Source organism: Scylla paramamosain, chromosome 3, assembly GCF_035594125.1.
Source record: "Scylla paramamosain isolate STU-SP2022 chromosome 3, ASM3559412v1, whole genome shotgun sequence".
NCBI classification, from domain to species: Eukaryota; Metazoa; Arthropoda; class Malacostraca; order Decapoda; family Portunidae; genus Scylla; species Scylla paramamosain.
The window spans coordinates 9,715,001-9,738,977 of record NC_087153.1 but is presented as its reverse complement, the minus strand read 5'-3'; the positions used below and the strand labels follow the sequence as shown (position 1 = coordinate 9,738,977).

The window sequence follows — 23,977 nt, the reverse complement described above, 5'->3', positions numbered from 1 at the left end:
ATGGTATTACTGTATATGGTCTCAAAATATAAAAAAAGAAAAAGAAAATATTAGGATTACCCTTCTGAACTTCGTCATTCTCCAAAGTCCCTCCACTCCTGAACTTAAGATTGCATAACTTGTGATCAATATTCAGCAACGCTCACCCACAGAGGACGGTCACTGCCAGACTTCCCTTCCACAGCCCCACACGGTGACAGTCTCCCTGTCAGCCCTCAGTCCTCCCCAGCCCGACACCTTGGGGACACACACTCACAGACGCTGCACATCTACACTTCTATCAATATTCGACCAGTTGATTTGTGTTTCCACATATTCAATACCACATATTCTCTCTCTCTCTCTCTCTCTCTCTCTCTCTCTCTCTCTCTCTCTCTCTCTCTCTCTCTCTCTCTCTCTCTCTCTCGAAGCCAGTCGAATTACTATTTTACCTATAATTTCTATAATAAACCTAAGCACTTCGGAAGTAAGGTTCTTTATAGTGGTTGTAAGGAAGACGACGCGAAGCTCAGACAAAGAGAGCTGTCTCACAATATATAAAACCTATCAAGAGGCGCCACGCTGCAGCACCGTCAGCCACTCTCACAGCATCACTTAAGACCCATCCTGGAGTGCTGTTGGAGGAGGATGGAGACAGTATGGAACAGATTGTTAAATGGTCTATCTGATACTGTTATGAAGATTTTGCTGAGAATATACAGACTCGAAACTAGACAGTATACTGGGAATTTGAGGCATACAGTAAATTTGCTCAATGTTCTCTGAAGTGAAGGGCGCATGTACTGGCAGCGTGTAGAGCTTTTACCTAGAGCGGTCTGCGACCATTTTACTGAACGACCCTCGGCGTCCTCCAGAGCCTCCAGGGATTCCAATTTCCAACTAATTTCGGGAGGGGGCTGGGAGGCTCGGCGAGGGCACCTCGTGGGTGGCAGCCTGGCGGGCCCTGCCGTGGTTGCGAGGCACAGGCACAGCCCTCGACGCACTCCACAAGTCCTGCACTTCACAAAAATGTCGACAACTCGGTGAATTCCTGACGAAGAGCTGTCCTCTAAAGTCAAATAAAAGTATCACACTCGCCACAGGCATCGTCCCGGTGCAGCCATCACTCCATTATTATTATTCACTGCAAACTTATGAATTAAGCAGATAATTATGGTAACAAGGACGGTACCTCCCCTGGCAGGTAGCCGCTAACAAACCGCCGCCGCTGCCGTCCTTTTAACTTAATCGTATTATCTGAACAAAGTTTGTAGCTTACAATTCATTTATACTTTTTTTTTTTTTGCAGTGATAATATTCAGGATCACTAAAACTATAAACACGACCTAAACACTCTAAATGAAGATAAACACCTAATGACGCAAGGAACAAACAGCGGCCAGTACCGCCCACTCACAAAGCGACGCGTGTTCGCTGTGTCTGATGCGACAGCGTTAACATGATTACGTAAAACATCCTTAATTATGTTCCAGTAACAGTACTTACAACAACTGCAAAACACACACACACACACACACAAACACACACACACACACACACACACACACACACACACACACACACACTCACACATACACACCCACACACCGCGTAGTGTAGTGGTTAGCATGTTCGGCTCATAATGTGTAGCCCCTGTTCACCTAGCAGCAAGTAGGTACGGGATGTAACTCCGAGGGGGTGTGACCTCGCTGTCCCGGTGTGTGGTGTGTCAGTGGTCTCATTCCTACCCGAAGATCGGTCACTATGAAACTCTGAGCCTCTTTCTGTAGGGTAACGGCTGGCTGGGTGACCAGCAGACGACAGTAGGTGAATCACACACACACAACACCAGCAGTACTTTCCCTAACAACGACCACTCACACCCCAGCAGCATTAAAAAGGGAAGGCAACCTCCCCCTCCAGTACCAGCGACTCCCTCTCCGGCCAGGTCATCCATCCCGCACTGGCTGCCTTATCCCCAGAGGAATAGTCCAGAATAGTTTTCCCGCCCTAGCCTGGAGGGTTCATTTTTAGCTCGGCTGCCGCAGTGCCGCCCGCCGCGCCCTCGCGTGTGTGGCGTTGCGGTGCCGCAGATCATTCCCGCCACACCTTGCTGCGGGGATCAAGGGGTTTTCCCGATGAATGATAATTGTCGCTGTAAAGGCTTACTGGATACACACTAATTCCTGGAAGTCTCCCGATCTCCCCCTCCCTCCTCACTGGAACACAACAACCCACACTGGTCACAACGCCACCCAATCTTCGTCACCCCTAATCCCCTGCATAACCGCCCCGCCTTAATCCACAGACTCCAGAACGAATGAGTAAACTACTAAAGCCACTTCAACCTCCCCGCAAGGCATCCACCAGCCCCACACACACATGATATACACGCGAGAGTCTGAAAACTTTTCCGCTCGTTTCCTAAATTCGGGGCGACACACACACAGCAATAAGACAAAGCAGCAAGACACTTAGTACGTACAGATGACCAAAAAAACCCTTCATTCGGAAAATCATCGCACTAACAAATTGCTTCGCTTCATAACAAAACAAGCCCCGACAGGTGCCGCTTTACGAATTCAAATCAGACCTCACCTGGAATCCGCTTTTGCTTTGGTCTCATCACCTGGTTAAAGCAGAACGGCTGGAAGGTACTCCAGTGCTGACCGATGCAGTGTGTTACCGCTAACGCTTCCCCGGAAGTCATAACTCTTACCACGAGATGCTAGAGTGTTGTTAAGGAATTGGTTATACAGAGTAACACACGGGAAGCTACAGGAAACAATGAGTCACTGTATAAAACATTCATACCCAACTCTGTCACTAAACGATAGGAAGGGCGTTGTTGTGGCGCTGGTTATACATGAGAATATAAGGGAAGCTGTGAGAAACCTTGAGTCACTGTACAAAACATTCCTACTTCACTCACTCTTTTTCACAAAACAAGCAATTGAGGTGCTGCGCGTGGAGACAAATTATCCCACACAGATTAAAGACAAGATGAAAGACAGCAACAATTACACATCGTACATCGTGTATACGAAGCAGAATAATGTAAATCTTAACCTTTCCTCTTTATTTCTTCTTCTCCTCTAATCATAACTAACTCATTCCATGCAAGACCTTTCCTTCCGTTCTTCTTTTGGTTAATAATTTCTTCTCAAACCACAAATCTAAAACCGGAGTGCCGAGTAAACTTTTCTTAACACCCCGGCAGGACGCGACGCCTTACCAGCAAACCAAAGGCGACAAAACCACTCCAGCTACTTAGGATTAGGGACAAACTGCTTTCAGCGGGATACCAAGGAGTTTACGTGGTATGTATATGCAAATCTAAATAAATTTGAGGATTTAGACTTGACAAACACCAGTGAGAAGTACAGGAGTTACGGAAACAGAGAGAGAGAAAGAGAAAGAGGTCGAGAGGTGTACGTGTATGTGTGTGTGTGTGTGTGTGTGTGTGTGTGTGTGTGTGTGTGTGTGTGTGTGTGTGTGTGTGTGTGTGTGTGTGTGTGTGTGTGTGTGTGTGTGTGTGTGTGTGTGTGTGTGAAGTATATTCAGTCCAAACCAGAGCAGTGCAGTCTAGTTCAATCTAATACAATACAGTACAGTATAGAAGAGTCCAGTCCTCTCTCTTCTAAGCCACGGAAGCTCTGCCCTTCATTAGCACAGGTTTAATTTAAGTCTGTTTCATTTCGTCACAACAGAAGTTAACGTTTCACTCCCACACTAACACATTCTGCTGCAATAGCGTGAAATGAGGCGAGGCGAGGCGAGGCGAGGCGAGGCGAGTATTGCAGTGTTTAGCATACCAGCTACCGAAATAAATAAGAAATGAAGCTCAAATTAATTACGTCAAGACCTCAGTTATCTCTCTCTCTCTCTCTCTCTCTCTCTCTCTCTCTCTCTCTCTCTCTCTCTCTCTCTCTCTCTCTCTCTCTCTCTCTCTCTCTCTCTCTCTCTCTGTGTGTGTGTGTGTGTGTGTGTGTGTGTGTGTGTGTGTGTGTGTGTGTGTGTGTGTGTGTGTGTGTGTGTGTGTGTGTGTGTGTGTGTGTGTGTGTGTGTGTGTGTGTGTGTGTGTGTGTGTGTGTGTGTGTGTGTGTGTGTGTGTGTGTGTGTGTGTGTGTGTGTGTGTGTGTGTGTGTGTGTGTGTGTGTGTGTGTGTGATGACTCAGTCAATACAAAAGCAATGATTGAGTCAAATTTTAATAACCATGTTTACCGAACTGAATGAATACGCAAGGAAATTATCCTATACTGTAAACACACACACACACACACACACACACACACACACACACATTTCTCTCTCTCTCTCTCTCTCTCTCTCTCTCTCTCTCTCTCTCTCTCTCTCTCTCTCTCTCTCTCTCTCTCTCTCTCTCTCTCTCTCTCTCTCTCTCTCCCAGCACAATAAGATCATAGACTACTTTTCACCAAAACTTCAATCCTCTTTTATCCTCCTCCTCCACCAATTCCACCTCTCCCCTCCCACTCTTTTCCTCTCCCTCCACCTCCCTTCGTCTCCCCAACAACTTCCACCACTCCAGCACCCCTTTCCTCCATCTGTACCCAATGCGTGCCGATCAATAACCACACATGGGAGGCGAACACAAAACCACACGCTGGACTTTGTGGTGACTGTCTGAGAAGTGGAGTTGTCAAAGCTGGCTGACTGGGAGCACCAAGGCGTGAGTGAGCGACCCGTGATCTTAAACTTCGGTACAGAGAGAGAGAGAGAGAGAGAGAGAGAGAGAGAGAGAGAGAGAGAGAGAGAGAGAGAGAGAGAGAGAGAGAGAGAGAGAGAGAGAGAGAGAGAGAGAGAGAGAGAGAGAGAGAGAGAGAGAGAGAGAGAGAGAGAGAGAGAGAGAGAGAGAGAGAGAGAGAGAGAGAGAGAGAGAGAGAGAGAGAGAGAGAGAGAGAGAGAGAGAGAGAGAGAGAGAGAGAGAGAGAGAGATTCACAAACAGGGTCGTTGTTGAAATGTATAAGAAAATAAGGAAAGTTCCATAAAATCATCAGGCCTATACGTGGCAGTCCCTAGAACTTACTTCCAAGAACATTTTAAGTGTAGAGGATTTAAAAATTAAGTGTAGAGGATTCAAAAATTGAGATAAAAATATACAAATGAGCGACTATTAACCCTTTTGGTGCGATATGAAACAATTAACACCACTAGAAGTAATGTATCAAATCTTCATACGCATCTACAAGAAGGGGGGTTAAAAGTATAGATTTTGTAATTTGTAGTCAGTTTAATGATTAGAGTTGGCTATAGAACAAGTGATTCGTAATTAAGGAAAGATGTACCAAATACCAGTGAAAGGGTTAACCAAGACAACTTCCAACCTTTCTCCGTTTCTCTACATTCAGGGATTGGCGCCATGTTTAAGTCTCCTCCAGTTGTATCTGTCTCTTGCATCTTCCCCTGTGACTTCCATTCTTTGCACTTCTACTGCAATTCCATCCCTCCATCTCACTCCATGTCTTCTCGGTCCCCTTTCCTCAACTGACTTGCTCCAGACCAAGATTAAAATTATCACAACTCACGATAAGGAGGTTAGAGGAGTTAGAGACAATGTTCCGCCATGCTATGTAACTCCCTCTTTGTGGCATCCAGGAACTTAAATGGTGTTAGTGGATAAGTTTGTCTATTCAGGGACCGCTACAACTTATTACCAACTTCCGGCAATAGTGGGTTACGTAGTCAGGCGAGGGGTAATGAGCTATAAAGACACTTTGCTACTTTGTTCAGCTCCGTCTCTCTGTGATGTGAGAATACTGGCACTGAAATAAAGACAGATGACAGGCTGTATGTATATATGTATGTTGGCTGCGATGGCCTGTAGAGGTACCAGGTAGATTAATTAGTTACCTGTTCATCTGCTGAATTAGTTACTGCACATCAGGTTACTCTCTCTCTCTCTCTCTCTCTCTCTCTCTCTCTCTCTCTCTCTCTCTCTCTCTCTCTCTCTCTCTCTCTCTCTCTCTCTCTCTCTCTCTCTCTCTCTCTCAGGTAACAACAGTAATCCCCGCGAGCCATCTGAGGAAAAAGATCTTTACCGCTTTCTTAACTGAGGAACAAAAATCTTGGCGTTTTTCTTCTTCCTCAGAGTTGAAGCAGAACACTTGGATGAGATGGCAGAGAGATTAATATTCTAAGAAACCATACTGCCACCTGCGAAGAGACGTTAAATAAGTCTCTCCCTTGAGGAAATGAAGGAGGAAAAAAACGGTTTACTGTCTATCAAGTAAATAGTGTTGCGAAAAGGTAAAAAAAGGAAGCTATAATGGCGAAAAATCTTACATAATCTAATGTAGAATGTGTGTGTGTGTGTGTGTGTGTGTGTGTGTGTGTGTGTGTGTGTGTGTGTGTGTGTGTGTGTGTGTGTGTGTGTGTGTGTGTGTGTGTGTGTGTGTGTGTGTGTGTGTGTGTGGAGATAAACCTCTAGAGAAAGGGAAAAATGGCTTACGTGTTATCAAGTGAACAGAATATAGAAGTAATGTTAAAAGAAAGCCATACTGCGGTAAAAGATTTAACATTATTTAAGGACGAGCATGTGTGTGTGTGTGTGTGTGTGTGTGTGTGTGTGTGTGGAGAAAGGGGAAAATACGGTTTACGGGTTATAGAGTCAGCAGAATACCGTGGTGAGGTTAAAAGGAAGCCATACCACTGTAAAAAGTATAATATTATCTAGTGTGTGTGTGTGTGTGTGTGTGTGTGTGTGTGTGTGTGTGTGTGTGTGTGTGTGTGTGTGTGTGTGTGTGTGTGTGTGTGTGTGTGTGTGTGTGTGTGTGTGTGTGCGCGCGCGCGCGCGCGTTTGTAGCCAGCCCACACTCACCTATTTTTACCTGTTATTCGTGACGCCTGTCCATTATGACAGGTAATAGCTGCCGGCCACACCTGTTCGCGTGAATGATTCAGATTATTCATCTCCTGCAACTTTACCTGTTCTGACGCGGTAATGACAAAACACACCTCTGCATTCCTGCAGGAGCAGGGCATGAACTAACCCAGTTATAGAATGTTATAGAAGTTTTAAAAGAAATTCTTAACACAGATAAACGGGAAAAAAATTACTAACCAACAAAAGTATTAGAAAAAAAATGAAAAACTTCACGGGTGATAAAATATTCACGAAATTTCTCAAAACAAAATGAACCTTCTGCCATTTTTAGCAAGTGCTTTTACTGTTTTATTTTTCTTTCAGCGTTTATTTTTCACATAGTAATACATTCCAGACCATAAATATTTTACTGGAAAAAAAAAATCACCTGAGAGAAAACTTTTTTTTTTTTTTTACACGAGCTTCCCTTCAATATTTTTTCTCCGGTATTTCATATTGTGTAAAGTAAGAGGAGTCATCGCTGAACACTTGCAAAAAGGGAACATGGACTCAGCTGTGCACTGTCTTTATCATGTAAGTAGAAAACGGCAGATTTATGAAACGTCTAAAATAGTGATATTAATAAGAACTTTAAACCTAGTAATCACAATAGGACTTCAAGTAATGGATTCAAACATGATAAAGTTTAATTTATAAGAGAAGAAACTGGTCATTAACCAAAGTGGTAAATGACTGGAATAAGAATCAGGTTGTTGGTTCATAGCCAAAACGGAACTTTAAAAGATTATATAAATTTAAGGATAAGGATGATAGGTGAATACATATATTTTTTAAACAAGAACTGCCACGTATAGGCCAACTGGCTTTTCTAGTTTCTCTTATTTCATATTGTTCCTACGTTCTACAAAAAAAAAAAAATGGAAATATCAAGGGAGTGTGGAGAAGAAATATATGACTGCCCAGAAAGAGGAGGTATTACTAGTACTATTGGAAAAACTATAATCTGGTATGAGAAACGCATAAAAAATAAATAAATAAATAAATGAATGGGGAATCATTTTGACAGCAAAGAAAAGTATTAATCCTCATGTAAAAAAAAAAAAAAAAAAGAAAGAAAAAGAAAACTAACACACAGACAGTTTTGCGTTTTCATCACCCAGGCTTCGAGTTTTTCCTGCTTCCCTGCTTCGAGTTTTCTCAATAGCACACTCTTGCAGTATAGTAGTTGACTAATTCCCCGCTGCAAGACGAGTGAGGCAAGTACAGGATAGACTGAAACCTTCATTCCCGCTTCTTAATTCATCACCGCGACGCCCAGTTTTTTTTTTTTCTTTTTTTTTCTTTTTTTTTTGTGAGTAAAGGTGAGCGTTAAGTCTTCCCTGCCCTGGCCGCCTCCCTCAATGGTGGGGAGGCGCTACAGGAAGGGAAGCTCAGATACGCTCCCTAGAGACCCTGATAGAATTATGATTAACCACGTCACCTGCACTTTACTCCCACGCTAATACACACACACACACACACACACACACACACACACACACACACACACACACACACGACGAAATTCACCAATATTTTCTTTCTTTACAGCAAAATGTTCTATACACACAGATACCATAAACCTGTGAGAGAGAGAGAGAGAGAGAGAGAGAGAGAGAGAGAGAGAGAGAGAGAGAGAGAGAGAGAGAGAGAGAGAGAGAGAGAGAGAGAGAGAGAGAGAATTACAGAAATACTATAGCTACATACATACATTCGTTTTTTGTCAAGGCACAGTGACAGCCTATCTGGAAGAGTGACTGTAGCGTTTAAAACCCCAACACCCTCATGACACTGCCATAACTGCATCACTGACGCTGCCTTGACATGAACACTCAGACAGACGCTATACATAGACACTTGCAGGATGGTGAGTGAGTAATCTCCATGTAACATCAGAAGGAATATTGTTTGCTGCATGTAATTTGTCGTTTCATATTGTAATTTGACTTCATTCCTTCCAGTCTCTCTCTCTCTCTCTCTCTCTCTCTCTCTCTCTCTCTCTCTCTCTCTCTCTCTCTCTCTCTCTCTCTCTCTCTCTCTCTCTCTCTCTCTCTCTCTCTCTCTCTTGTACCTCTTGCACCATTTTTTTTTTAATATATCTTCTTTCACATGCTTTCTCTACCAGCTAGCCTTTCTGTCAGTTTTGTCTTCTATGTTACTTATTCTTTTATTATTCAGTCTTCTCTTTTTCTTCTATAATATACTTTTTTTCCCCCATTCATCTTCTACCAGCCCACTCTTCTATACTCCCTATCCTCTACCTCTTTTATCATTATTTTTTTCCTTTTACCAGTCGTGTTTTTTTTTAATACCTGATCCAATTATCTTTCTGTACGACTTCTTATACCTCTTCTACAATATCTTCCACCACTTCTCTCCTTTACCACCTATTTTACTCTTCTATGGCTCCTCTCTTCAACCACCTCTCTTCTACATACCGTCTCCACAAGGCTCGTACACTCACTACTATAATATATTTCTTATACTAATATCTCCTCTATGTAAGGTAGTGGATATTCATTGTTACTTTGGATACACAAAAATTACATCACTACTCTCTTCTAACATTCCTTCTACTCACCAATGCACAGATTTAAGTAAGAGCTGGATGAGGACAAGACTCGTACACTCACAACTATATTCTATCCCTCACACACACGCAAGCCACTGCCACGAGCCACTACTAACACGCACACTCTAACAAATAACATCTGCAGTCACCCAGCGTGTCCTCTAATCACTGATAGGAGGAAGGATTTAAGAGTCGTATAAAGTCGCTCTTGGGATCACATCTAAGCCAGTGAAGTCATAATTATGAGGTACAAGTATTTCCCTGATTACCAAATGAAACCAAGGCAACAATTTCATATAGAGTTTAAAATTGTAAGGTATTATAAAGGGTGTTCCAAAAGTATATGTCACATTACGACACTTTATACCTTAACAACTATGGAGGATATCAAAACACAAGCTAATATTTTCAAGTTTCTATACAAAAAAAAAAAAATGAGCTCAAAGGTGCAATAAATTATTATTTATTATTATTATTATTTTACTTTTTTTTTTTTTTTTTTTTTACAGATGTTCAATGTGCGCGGCGCGGGTTACACGACACATCCAAACGATAGTCCATTTCTTGCCAAACGCGACCTAGCATAGCGTTGTTGATGGTTGCCAAAACTGACAGAAAAAACTTGAGGATTTTACCTTTTAAATGGTACCAGTTCCACTTTGCTTCCATGAGAGTTCGTCACTTTCTAAGAACTCACACATCAAGAGCTACAAATGGATGCAAGATGACACTGGTACCATCTAAAAGGTAAAATCGTCAAGTTTTCTTCTGTTAATTATGGCACCATCGACAACGCTATGCTAGGTCGCGTCTGGCAAGAAATGAACTACCGCTTGGATGTGTCCTGTAACCCGCGCCGCGCACACTGAATATCTGTAAAAAAAAATAAAATAAATAAATAAATACTACTACTACTACTACTACTACTACTACTACTACTACTACTACTACTACTACTAATAATAATAATAATAATAATAATAATAATAATAATAATAATAATAATAATAAATAATAATAATAATAATAATAATAATAATAATAATAATAAATAATAATAATAATAATAATAATAATAATAATAATAATAATAATAATAATAATATTTTTTTTCACTTTTCGGCTCTTTTTTTTTTTTGTATATAAACTTGAAAATATTAGCATTCAGGGAATATAAGTTGTGTTTTGATATCCTTCATAGTTATTAAGATACAAAGTGTCGTAATGTGACATATACTTTTGGAACACCCTGTATAATGTTCACCATCAGATACGTATAGGTATGAACTTCACAGACCTGCTATAGTTTATTATCAGTTGCCAGTGTGGAGAATTTGATTTGAGGGATCTTGAGAATACAACATGACGCGGTTTATGATAGCAACTCTTATCTGATTGTGCGATAAGAGGAATAAATCTAATATCAAGGTAGTATTAAGGTTATCAGCAGCCTGGCACACTTTCTCTTCTACATAATAGAGGAAACGAGTGAGATAGTCTATAATGAGTGCTAATACCTCCTCTAAACTTTACCACTAACGAAACTACATCTGAACGAAAAATAGCAGATATTTTTACGAGTCAAATGTGAGATATTGTATAGTAAAATGCAAATACGTTCCCTAAATCCATTTTGCACTTTGCCACTAACGAAATTGTATCTGAACTAAAATAACACAGATATTGTAGAATTTTAAGAGTCAAACATATTTTTCAGCTTTGTTTTTGATGTTATGACAAATTTGTAGTTATAAGATCTTTCATGTTTTCGAAAATCAATACCAGACGACAGATTAAAAAGCGGGGAAGCCATATTCGTGTGTGTGTGTGTGTGTGTGTGTGTGTGTGTGTGTGTGTGTGTGTGTGTGTGTGTGTGTGTGTGTGTGTGTGTGTGTGTGTCGCTGTCCTAACGCAGCAGCTAAACAAACGAATTGAGATGAAATAAAAAAAAGTAAAAAAAAAATAATCAGGAGTAATTTGAAAAAATGGCTGATTTACGTGTGTTTGGCAAAAATGTTAGATTAGCGAGAAAGAAACTGAGAAATACGTGAAAAAAATCGACAATTGGCAATAGAGAGATGTGTGTGTGTGTGTGTGTGTGTGTGTGTGTGTGTGTGTGTGTGTGTGTGTGTGTGTGTGTGTGTGTGTGTGTGTGTGTGTGTGTGTGTGTGTGTGTGTAGCTTGAATTTAATGTGCGCGCGCATGTCTGTGTACCTGAGTAAAAATGTAATGATACACGTCAAGGTTTAAAGTTTATAAAGATCAGGAATAAAGTTTAGAAAAGCAATACCAACACTCTTTACAATTCATCGAGAAAACATGGTGCTTTAATCTCTCTCTCTCTCTCTCTCTCTCTCTCTCTCTCTCTCTCTCTCTCTCTCTCTCTCTCTCTCTCTCTCTCTCTCTCTCTCTCTCTCTGCTCACCCATTTCTTCCACCACCACCACCACCACCACCACAGCCAGACCTCCCCGACACACTCACCTATTGTCGCGACACAAAAGCCCCTCCGTAAGCTTCTGCCTTCCCATTCCAATTACGACGCCCCGCCCGCTGCCTCCGCCTTCCTCTCCTTCAGCAGGCTCCCTTGAGCAGCCCGCACCGAGACCTAAGCCTACACAAGGACACCAACGGGAAGGACGAAGGGGGAAGGGAGAGGGGGAAATAAGTAGGTACAAATACATATATACATGCAATTGTAGCTTTACGTAGGTTTTGGAATAGGTGGGTGGGTATGAGAGAGAGAGAGAGAGAGAGAGAGAGAGAGAGAGAGAGAGAGAGAGAGAGAGAGAGAGAGAGAGAGAGAGAGAGAGAGAGAGAGAGATTGTAACTGAATTAAGTGAGTCCGTTTTATTTGTTCCAGTATTTGCCTCCATATACTGTTTTGCTTTTTTCTCTTTCCATTGACTTTACTAACCGTACTTGAGGGGTGTGTGTGTGTGTGTGTGTGTGTGTGTGTGTGTGTGTGTGTGTGTGTGTGTGTGTGTGTGTGTGTGTGTGTGTGTGTGTGTGTGTGTGTGTGTGTGTGTGTGTGTGTGTGTGTGTGCGCGCTAGGATCTACCCTGTTCCTCAAGAAATATAAGAAAATGCACTAAGGTCTACGGGTGCACACACACACACACACACACACACACACACACACACACACACACACACACACACACAGCAATAACTTCTGCCTCCCTCCCTCCCCTCCTCCGGTAATTGGTTTAAGAAAGAATTGTGCTCTAGAAGTCCTCGAATTATGGGTCATATTCTGGAACAATTCTACGCCACACCTCCACTACTTTCAAAGGGCTCTATTGAAGAGACACGGGTTTTAAGGCTGTTTCTATGATCCCAGTGACAGGTTAACAAGATTTCTACATTATTCACAGAAGAAACACTTGTAAGAACCCAGCTGTAACTTGTAAGAACCAATCTCTGTGGCCTTCGAAAATAGTCGTGGTGAAAAAGCTAAGTGTTTCTGAATAAGGGCTTATATCTTGTCTTCCCTGCGACACACTTGGTCTGCAAACCATTTAGAAGCCAAGCCCTCGCCCCGCCCACCACCGCTCGCCCCGCCGCGCCGAGGGTGTGGCCGCGGATCAGTGTGACGCCTACTGTTGCGTCACGCCGGCCCGCCACCACCACCTACCCTCCCCCGAACCTCCATCCCACCTGCAGTCATCCTCTTCCTGCTTCAGTTCGTGAGGTGAAGTTGTGATATTTCTGAAGTCAGTGTTTCTGTGACGATAATCTCTTTTTGTATCCTGCAATGACGACCTGTTTCTGTATCCTACGTACGACTACCATCTCCTGCTACACTCAACTACCATATGACCGGTACTTCTTGTTACATCACAGTACCATCACCTCCTTCTACCATAGCCTGGGACAACCACCTCTACACATCTACATCCTGCAACGACCATCACTTCTTTCATTCTAATACCATTGTCTCTTCCTACACTCTTCCCATAACTGTTCCCTCTTCCTCTCCCGACACCCTACGACCTTTACCTCTTTCTAATCCCTACAACCGCCACCCCCTGTACCCCCAGTAACCCCACCACCACCACTTCCTCCCACACCATATACCACCACTGCCTCTTCCCACGTACGTTCATTGGCAAACGTTCCTTGGCTACACTTGAAGCAATATTTGGGCAAGGAATCTATGTGTACCCAACGCACTTGAAACACACCGTGAAGTGTTTCTCTCGGTGGTGGTGAGTGTGGCTGCATGTGGAGAGAGAGAGAGAGAGAGAGAGAGAGAGAGAGAGAGAGAGAGAGAGAGAGAGAGAGAGAGAGAGAGAGAGAGAGAGAGAGAGAGAGAGTGTGTGTGTGTGTGTGTGTGTGTGTGTGTGTGTGTGTGTGTGTGTGTGTGTGTGTGTGTGTGTGTGTGTGTGTGTGTGTGTGTGTGTGTGTGTGTGTGTGTGTGTGTGTGTGTGTGTGTGTGTGTGTGTGTGTGTGTGTGTGTGTGTGTGTGTGTGTGTGTGTGTGTGTGTGTGTGTGTGTGTGTGTGTGTGTGTGTGTGTGTGTGTGTGTGTGTGTGTGTGTGTGTGTGTGTGTGTGTGTGTGTGTGTGTGTGTGTGTGTGTGTGTGTGTGTGTGTGTGTGTGTGTGTGTGTGTGTGTGTGTGTGTGTGTGTGTGTGTGTGTGTGTGTGTGTGTGTGTGTGTGTGTGTGTGTGTGTGTGTGTGTGTGTGTGTGTGTGTGTGTGTGTGTGTGTGTGTGTGTGTGTGTGTGTGTGTGTGTGTGTGTGTGTGTGTGTGTGTGTGTGTGTGTGTGTGTGTGTGTGTGTGTGTGTGTGTGTGTGTGTGTGTGTGTGTGTGTGTGTGTGTGTGTGTGTGTGTGTGTGTGTGTGTGTGTGTGTGTGTGTGTGTGTGTGTGTGTGTGTGTGTGTGTGTGTGTGTGTGTGTGTGTGTGTGTGTGTGTGTGTGTGTGTGTGTGTGTGTGTGTGTGTGTGTGTGTGTGTGTGTGTGTGTGTGTGTGTGTGTGTGTGTGTGTGTGTGTGTGTGTGTGTGTGTGTGTGTGTGTGTGTGTGTGTGTGTGTGTGTGTGTGTGTGTGTGTGTGTGTGTGTGTGTGTGTGTGTGTGTGTGTGTGTGTGTGTGTGTGTGTGTGTGTGTGTGTGTGTGTGTGTGTGTGTGTGTGTGTGTGTGTGTGTGTGTGTGTGTGTGTGTGTGTGTGTGTGTGTGTGTGTGTGTGTGTGTGTGTGTGTGTGTGTGTGTGTGTGTGTGTGTGTGTGTGTGTGTGTGTGTGTGTGTGTGTAGGTCCGTCTAGTTGAGAAGACTAACATATGCTGCACCCCCATGTCCCCACCACCCACGGACCCTCTCCAACCACCCCGCCCCCCACACCACCACACCTCGCCGCACCCAGAGAGAGAAAGAGAAAGAGAGAGAGAAATGAATATTGGAAGCCGTCACTTGTTCCTTCCCGTGCGGGTGATGTATTAAGGGTGAGGAAAGCCCGCGAGGAGCTACCATGATTTTTCCAATGCTGCCTCAACTTTATGCAGACCAATGATGCTGAGATTAGATGAGACTCCGGGGACTTCAGCTCGGATTCTTACACACTTGTCTTTCTCGTAAGTATTTATAATGGCTCTGGACGCCACGAACAACATTTGCCTCTCTCGTAAGTATTCCCAAAGGCTCAGGACGCAAAACATATATACTTGCCTCCCCAATAAGCCATTTTAAAGGCCCAGGACGTCAAAAAAATTGCTTGTGTTTCTCTCGTAAGTATCCTCAAAGGTTCAGGTGTCACCAATTACACTTCTCTCTCTCTCATAAGTATTCTTAAAGGCCCAGGACGTGAACCAACTATACTTCCCCCTCTCGTAAGTATTTCCAAAGACTCAGAATGCCACCAACTACTCGTGCCTCTCTCGTAAGTATTTTAAAAAGGCCTAGAATGCCACCAACTACACTAATCATCCTTACCAATTACTTACCATTGTCTTTACACTAGTTCACGAGTATCCTTCGTATCCTTCGCCTCCAGGGGTTACTATTATACTATCAAGTCATCCATCAGCTGTAAGTGAGGATTATTTTACTCACCACTAATGTTTGCCTTCTGGAGCAGCATGACCACCACCAGGCACCTCAGCCACAGCGACGGGCCTGGAGGGTGTGGTTGTGGCTTCCCTTCTAGAGTTGGTCCTAATACTATGACCAATAACAATGAAGGCAAAGTGAATACTTGATACAGACCTGAACCGAAGATTGGCAATGTGTGTGTGTGTGTGTGTGTGTGTGTGTGTGTGTGTGTGTGTGTGTGTGTGTGTGTGTGTGTGTGTGTGTGTGTGTGTGTGTGTGTGTGTGTGTGTGTGTGTGTGTGTGTGTGTGTGTGTGTGTGTGTGTGTGTGTGTGTGTGTGTGTGTGTGTGTGTGTGTGTGTGTGTGTGTGTGTGTGTGTGTGTGTGTAAAAAGAGTTACGGTGTCTTACTGCTGACGTTGTAATTGAACTTTCATTCTTAGTCTTACGGCAGAATTCTTATTCAGCACTCAATCATTAATGGTTCTTGCGAGACTGGCGGTGCGCGTGACCTCTGGCGCGACGAAGTGTTGCTGTGCCACCCTGGAAGGCAGTGGCACAGTAATTACCACTCTCTCTCGGTCGAGTGAGGAGATGGAAACAAACACACATCAAACGACGCCTCACAAAGCTCCCTTTTAGAACCGAGGGCGAGCCCGGCCTTGGCCGCCTTACACCTGACCTCACCTCCACACGCCAAGCACCTCACGGGCCAGGCGTTCTCCCTCAACACGGCGCATCCCGATATCTCCCTTTCCGCTTCCCCTCACGCTCACTGCGCCCACAATGAACAACCCGAGCCTGTCCCTACCTCCTCCTCGACAATTCTTACCCGCCCATCGACCCTCGGAAGGAAACAAAGACCGCGCCACCCTCCGACCCCACACCACCACCTCCACCACCATCACTCCCCACGCAATAAGGTGAATACAGGTCACCAACAATTCACCCCTTTAATCCCATATCCCATATCAGCTGCTGCTCTCCATCAATTAACGCAACAAATAAATGTTTAAATACACTTCAATGCCAGGTATTTAAAATGTCAATGCGACCCTTGACATCGACACCACAATACAGTTTCAATGTGTAATTATTCATTCCATATAAAAGCTTTCACTAAGTCTTCTCTCTCTCTCTCTCTCTCTCTCTCTCTCTCTCTCTCTCTCTCTCTCTCTCTCTCTCTCTCTCTCTCTCTCTCTCTCTCTCTCTCTCTCTCTCTCTCTCTCTCTTGCTTATCGCCAGGACGCACCGTTACTACCACCACCACCACCACTGCAAAACCAACGCAAACAGTTCTCACTTGAAATCCAATACGTCTAAATCAAGGAATACACGGTAGGCTGGTTCAGATCATAACAGCCAGTCTACCTCAGCATCAGTGAGTCAGGCACCTAACACAGGAACTCACCGCAGAAACCTAATACAGGAACTTAGCACACCCACACTACACACTAGCCACAAACTTCAGTGCCAGGAGTAACAGCAGCTACAGCATGACGCAACATGGGAGCCTTGGGACAAACATAACAGCCAGTCTACCACAGCATCAGTAGGGACCATACTCTGACACACTTTTGCGCCACACCTCCTCTACATCAAAAAGGCTCTAGTTTTTTTTTTATTTTTATGTAAGAAGGACACTGGCCAAGGGCAACAAAAATCAATTAAAAAAATGCCCACTGAAATGCCAGTCCCGTAAAAGGGTCAAGGCAGCGGTCAAAAATTGGTGGATAAGTGTCTTGAAACCTCCCTCTTGAAGGAATTCAAGTCATAGGAAGGTGGAAATACAGAAGCAGGCAGGGGGTTCCAGAGTTTGCCAGAGAAAGGGATGAATGCTTGAGAATACTGGTTAACTCTTGCGTTAGAGAGGTGGACAGAATAGGGATGAGAGAAAGAAGAAAGTCTTGTGCAGCGAGGCCGCGGAAGGAGGGGAGGCATGCAGTTAGCAAGATCAGAAGAGCAGTTAGCATGAAAATAGCGGTAGAAGACAGCTAGATATGCAACATTGCGGCGGTGAGAGAGAGGCTGAAGACAGTCAGTTAGAGGAGAGGAGTTGATGAGACGAAAAGCTTTTGATTCCACCCTGTCTAGAAGAGCAGTATGAGTGAAAGCCCCCCAGACATGTGAAGTTGAGGTTACACGGGTTTTTAAGGGTGTTTCTACGGTTTCAGTGACAAAATAAGAAAATTCCTACATTATTAACAGGAGAAACACTCTTTTAACAACCTGGTTAATCATCTCTGTGGCCCTGGAAAATGAAGTTTAGATCGGTAACCTAACACACCAACAGTACACGCCGTCAGGAGCAATAGTAGCTGCAACATGACGCTTTGTGACATCGCTGATCCTTGTCACTGGTCACGCCACCCCCGCCACAAGTACATTGGCCGTGCACATTCACATATCATAACACAACGATCTGATACGTCACCGCGTCCCGCAGCGAGGACAGCCGCGAGGCATGAAACCGATATTTAATTTCCTCCTCCTTGTCAATGATATTATATATTATGTTACACACAAACATCCACACTGACACACACACACACACACACACACACACACACACACACACACACACACACACACACACACACACACACACACACACACACACACACACACACACACACACACACACACACACACAAACAGACAGATAGATAGATAGATAAATAGATAGACAGATAAATAAATAGATAGACAGAAAGCCACTCGAGGTCACACGAAAACAGTCCAAGTAATCACGTAAACAAAACCAGCAGTAGATCCAATACACGCACAACCAATGCATACCAATAATACAACCGTGCCTGGTCTGACTTGAAAACTCCATCTCCTTACGGTCCTGGCCAATCTAACAGTGTAACAATTCATACAGGAAAGACAGTGAGGCGGGTACAAAGAAGTGAGATAACAGGAAATACAGTAAGAAATATAAGTAACGTAAAGATTAGGGAAGCTGCAAGAAAACATCAGACCTGCACGTCGCATCCTTGAATCCACGTAATAACATTCTACACTTACACTGTATCTTATGTTTTCCCTCGATCTGAAGTCCTCTGGTTTCCCAAGAAGTTACCCATTGACAGGTTTTGTTAGTCTGTCAGCAGATCAGAGGCCTACACACTGAGAGGAAACACAAAACGCAAAAGGAGGTGAGTGCAGAAAGTTATACTCGACTTGTGACCACTACAGCTACATTATCTTCTCTATAATATATGTTCTATGCACGGGACTGAATTCTTTGGGCTTTTTACCTGATTACATGAATACTAGGAGGACGGAACTGGCCCCTCAGAAATGACAGGGCAGGATGTATGTATGTATGTATGTATGTATCTATGTATGTATGTATGTATGAATATGTGTGTGCATATATATGTGTGTGTATGTATGTATCCAAAAAAGTTACGAAAGAGAGAAAGATTTAATGCATTACCCTTGAGCCCACCTTATTATATTACGTAATAGCAAAAAATATCAAAAACCTATTCAATTACTTACATCCCACAGTATTTTTATGGAGTACATTTGCAGAAATTTATTTATTTACTTTTTTTTTAAGATATGTTTCCACACAAGACGAGGGAGAAAAAAAAAAGAGGAGGGAAGGGAAAGGGATGGTGAAGGGAGAGACCGAGAGGAAACAAGAGGAAACAACAGTGGTGGGGAATGATACGGACGGACGCATGAGAACAGAATGGAGGAAAATACCTGTGTGAGAGGAAAATGTGTCAGAAAGAAAAATGAAAATCGGATAAGGATGCAGGAAGAGAGAAAACAAGAAAACAGGGAGAGAAAAAAACAGAGGTGAGAAAGCAGGAAACGAAGAGATGAGAGAGAGAGAGAGAGAGAGAGAGAGAGAGAGAGAGAGAGAGAGAGAGAGAGAGAGAGAGAGAGAGAGAGAGAGAGAGAGAGAGAGAGAGAGAGAGAGAGAGAGAGAGAGAATGGAACTTGGAAGATGAAATTTCGTGGAGGCAAAGGGAGGTGAAATGGAAAAAAAAGGGAGAGGTACAAAGGGCGTGGAGAGCAAAGGAGTGGAGGAAAGGAGAAAAGAATGGAGAGAGAAAAATTCAGCTGCTGAGGTATCTAATTTACTTCCTCCCTTCTTTCCTCCTCTGTAGGAAGTGTCCCGCCTCACCACCCCGCCGCTTGGTGCACATTTGGCTTGGGGAAATGACAGACAAGCCAAAATATACTTGGGGAGAAAGCGGTTCATTGTGCTGAGTGATGTGACTGGCTAAGCTAGTGCTGTTATGGATTGCGTTTGGCTTTTCTTGTTGTTGTAGTTGTTGCTGTTGTTGTTGTTGTTTGTGGTGGTGGGATGATTGTTGTTGTTGTTGTTGTTGTTGTTGTTGTTGTTGTTGTTGTTGTGCTTCTTCTTCTTCTTCTTTAAGGACTGGAATTTTCTATCTACCTTTAACTTTTTTTTCTACCAATTAGTTGCCCTTAACCAGACCTCCTCTTGTATATATGTATAAAGGAAAAGTTAAAAAAATTCAGCCATACGACCTAGTTAGCCGGGTATTCCCTCACAGGCCCTGCAGCCTCGCCCATCAGCCGGCTGTCAGTCAGTTATGCTCAACTCTGACATGGTTGGCTGGACTGGTGAAGCTTGACCTTGACTCTACAGATCGACTGCTTGTTTTCAGCGCCGAAGCAATGCGGTTATATGTTTTTTTTTCTCTTTTTTTTTACGTGAGAGACACTGGCCAAGGGCAACAAAATATATATATAAAAAATAAAAGGAAACAGTGTTGGTCTGTTGTGGAAGTTGGTGGATGCTTTTTCATATTTGTTTTCTAGATTCTAGAGAAAGTTTAACAAGGATTCTGCATCATCATTGGGATGTCATTCGGGATTTTCAAAGGTGTCCTCGTGATTCTAAAGATTAATAAGGATTCTAAATCATCAATAGAGAAATGACCATAAAAACCCGAAAAATATTCACAGTGACATTTGAAAATAATCCTGATGAGAGCCAACAACGTTCTGGAATACGTGTCCAGGATTACTTTTATAAGGCAGGCAATGGCATCAGCGGCAGCCGTGTTGACCACAAAGCCGACAACGAGGCAAGAATCAGATAAGCCCCTTCCTTGACCAGTAAGTGAAGGGCCCCCTCGATGACCCAGACCTCCTACCAGTGACACTATACATGTGGTGAAGCACACATTATGTAGGTTCCATGATTCAAACTTATGCTCTAAATTTATGTTTGAGTTTCCCGTTTAGATAATGTCAGTCCACTGCTACAGTCCACTCTGTAACCTGCCGCTGTTAATTGCTGACTAAAGCCTTAAGGTTTATTCCTGCACTACACTACCATCTAACACTCGAGCAGCGGTAGCTACAACAGCCACGTCACAGGAGGTTACGGGAATGTGGTTTTTTGCAAGAGTGTGTGGCGAGTTTGACATTCCCTGGTAAAGTAGTAACGCGTGTAAGTCTTCCCAGGAAGCCCCGTGGCAGATCAGCACGGCTAATAGTGTTATGAGCACGATCAACGCGATATTCCTGTCTTCCATCGCCTGTGCTGCTTTCCTTGTTTCACACCTAAGATTCGTGGACAGGAAGCAGAATAACTATTAAAATAGCTAAGATTGAAGGGATCTTATGCTTAGATTAAGTTGGGCTGAGTTGGATTAGGTTGAGTTTGACTAGGTAAGTTTAGGTTAGGTTAGGTTAGGTTAGGTTAGATTAGGGTTTCCTTGCTCTACAACTGAGATCCATGAACAGGAAGCAGCGATCAGGAGAATCAGTGGCTATAGGTTAGGTTACGTTAGGTTAGATTAAGTTAAGTTAGGTTATATTAATCTAGATTAGGTTAGGTTAAGTTAGGTTTTGTTAGGTAAGGTTAGGGGCAAGTGGCATGATTCCCTGAGACTCTGACCTGTTCATTTGTATTTATAAGGGTCGATACGAGTATTTGAGGAAAAGGAGACCTACAACAAGTACATGAAGGTCGTGGACGGGGCAAAATTATCTATTCTACACAATTAGCAGCAGCGGCAATACAAAGGATTATTTAGAGAACCCCTGGGAGGCAGACAGTGCTAAAGCTACACGTCTCCCTGGTGAACACTTCTCTTGTTAATGATGATGAATACTCCTCCTCCTCTTCCTCCTCCTCTTCAACCTTCTTTTCTTCTATCCTAGAGGAACGAATGGTAAGTGATTTATCTAACATAACACTCAATGCTAACTTTAAAATGGAGCTTTACTAACCTACTTATCTATACATCTACCTGTCTATCTACCTACCTCCCAACCTGTCTCTAATTTTGGCTTAACCTTTTGGCTTTCTTTAGGGACTGGCATGTCAGTGTACGTTTTTTTTCATTTATATATATATATATATATATATATATATATATATATATATATATATATATATATATATATATATATATATATATATATATATATATATATATATATATATATATATATATATATATATATATATATATATATATATATATATATATATATATATATATATATATATATATATATATATATATATATATATATATATATATATATATATATATATATATATATATATATATATATATATATATATATATATATATATATATTGTTGTCTTTAGCCTGTACCCCTCTTACATAAAAAGCACCACAACTACTACTACTACTACCACTACAACTACTACTACTACTACTACTACTACTACTACCACTACTACTACTACTACTACTACTATTACTACTACTACTACTACTATGACTACTACAAATACTACAGCCATCCATTACCGTCTCCCTACAGATTAGATATCAGAAGACCAGAATGACCTAACACTTCACCTTTCTTGAGCTGCAATGGGCCGAGTTAAGTTTATAATAAGGTGAAGGACGATAGCGAGGTTCTGTTCCCCAAAGGTAGGAACAAAAGCCTTCTGGAGTCCCAGAGAAGGCGTGCAAGCCCCTTGGTGGAGCGGCGGAGGGTGGCACACACACACTTTACTAAATGAGCTTGTGAAATTAGTGTGAGAGAGAGAGAGAGAGAGGAGAGAGAGAGAGAGAGAGAGAGAGAGAGGAGAGAGAGAGAGAGAGAGAGAGAGAGAGAGAGAGAGAGAGAGAGAGAGAGATCCATCCACACACACACACACACACACACACACACACACACACACACACACACACACACACACACACACACACACACACACACACACACACACACACACACACACACACAAAGAAAAAATATATACTTCAGCTTTTTTCCCTCTGACATTACTACCATAACCAACATAAAATCTTGTTTAGAAGTAATAATTCCATAACGTACATTACCTAAAGTCGCCTAAACTGGTACAGCTTTAGAACCCAGCACTTTATTTAATTTATTCCTCTAGTCACTTAATGTATTCCTCTTTTTTGACAAACAATCTCATAACACACTGGTTTTATAGTGGAGGTTCAGGACCCAACAGCTTAAATCTCTTCCTTTAGTCACTAAATATAATCCTCTTTCTTGACAAACACTTTTATAGCACACTGTTTTTTTATAAATGTCATATTTTTTTTTTCCTTCATTACCTCAATAGAACTGCGTAGATAACAACATTGATCTCACTACTAAGAAGGTCACCTCTTCCTTCCCTCTCTTCTCTTCCCCAACTGAGCTCGGAGTTGTCTTGCCCAATCCCTTTTCCAATTTCCCGATATTTTTCCCCTCCAGGTATATATTCCGAGCGAGGCCGGGCTGAGCCTCTCCCGTGTCTGAGCCAACGAGTGGACCCGTGGGGGCGGTGACAGCGTTTAATAGGACACCTTCCGTCCCTTGGAGACCTTATGTACTGCTCTTGTGGCCTCTCTCCTACTCCTCGATCGCGCTATTTTTTTTGGCTCTTGTAGTGCGACTTTACGCATTAACATAAATTCCTAAATAGAGAGATAGATGTGTAGATGGGTGGGTGGATGGGTTGCTGGGTGGGTGGATGAACAGATAGACAGACAGACAGATATATAGACAGATAGATGGAGTGCTTGATAGATAGATAGACAGACAGACAGATAGATAAATATTCAAAGTGTGTGTTGCTCCAAGTTCACAACAAGTTGGCAAATTAGGGAAGCGGCAGCCCCACAGGTTCCCTCCGCCACCATGCACTGTACAAAGGTAAACAATTCTGAACTCAATGTGTCCGTCAGTCAACATGTTTACCTTTTATCAATTAACTCGACTCCCTCCCCCTGCGGGCAGACAAGGACTGAACACGCGCATTAGATCATAACAAGGAAAAAAGGTGAAAAAAAAATAAAAAATATAATCAGCAGGCACGTGAGTCATACTATTTTCTACCTTTACCAATACAACTGATGAGAGAAAGTAAGTAATGGCTGACTCTCTTATCGCAAGTCACTAAGCATAAGACTGTACTAGACAAGGACTGAACGGACGTTTGCATTAAACAAGGAAAAATATCATAAAATTAAACATACATGACTTATCCTTTCCCTGCCCTGATGAGAAGA

The 23,977-nt window shown here is 42.9% G+C and overlaps 1 protein-coding gene across 1 annotated transcript in view; it reads right to left on the bottom strand.

Annotated features, from left to right (window-relative positions):
• Window positions 1-9,468, bottom strand: part of LOC135090087 (ALK tyrosine kinase receptor-like) — a 79,052-nt gene extending 69,584 nt beyond the window's left edge. The window contains exon 1 of the mRNA XM_063986402.1: window positions 9,446-9,468. The gene's annotated coding sequence lies outside the window, so the exon portion shown is untranslated. The remainder of the gene's footprint in view (window positions 1-9,445) is intronic.
• Between the last annotated feature and the right edge of the window lie 14,509 nt (window positions 9,469-23,977).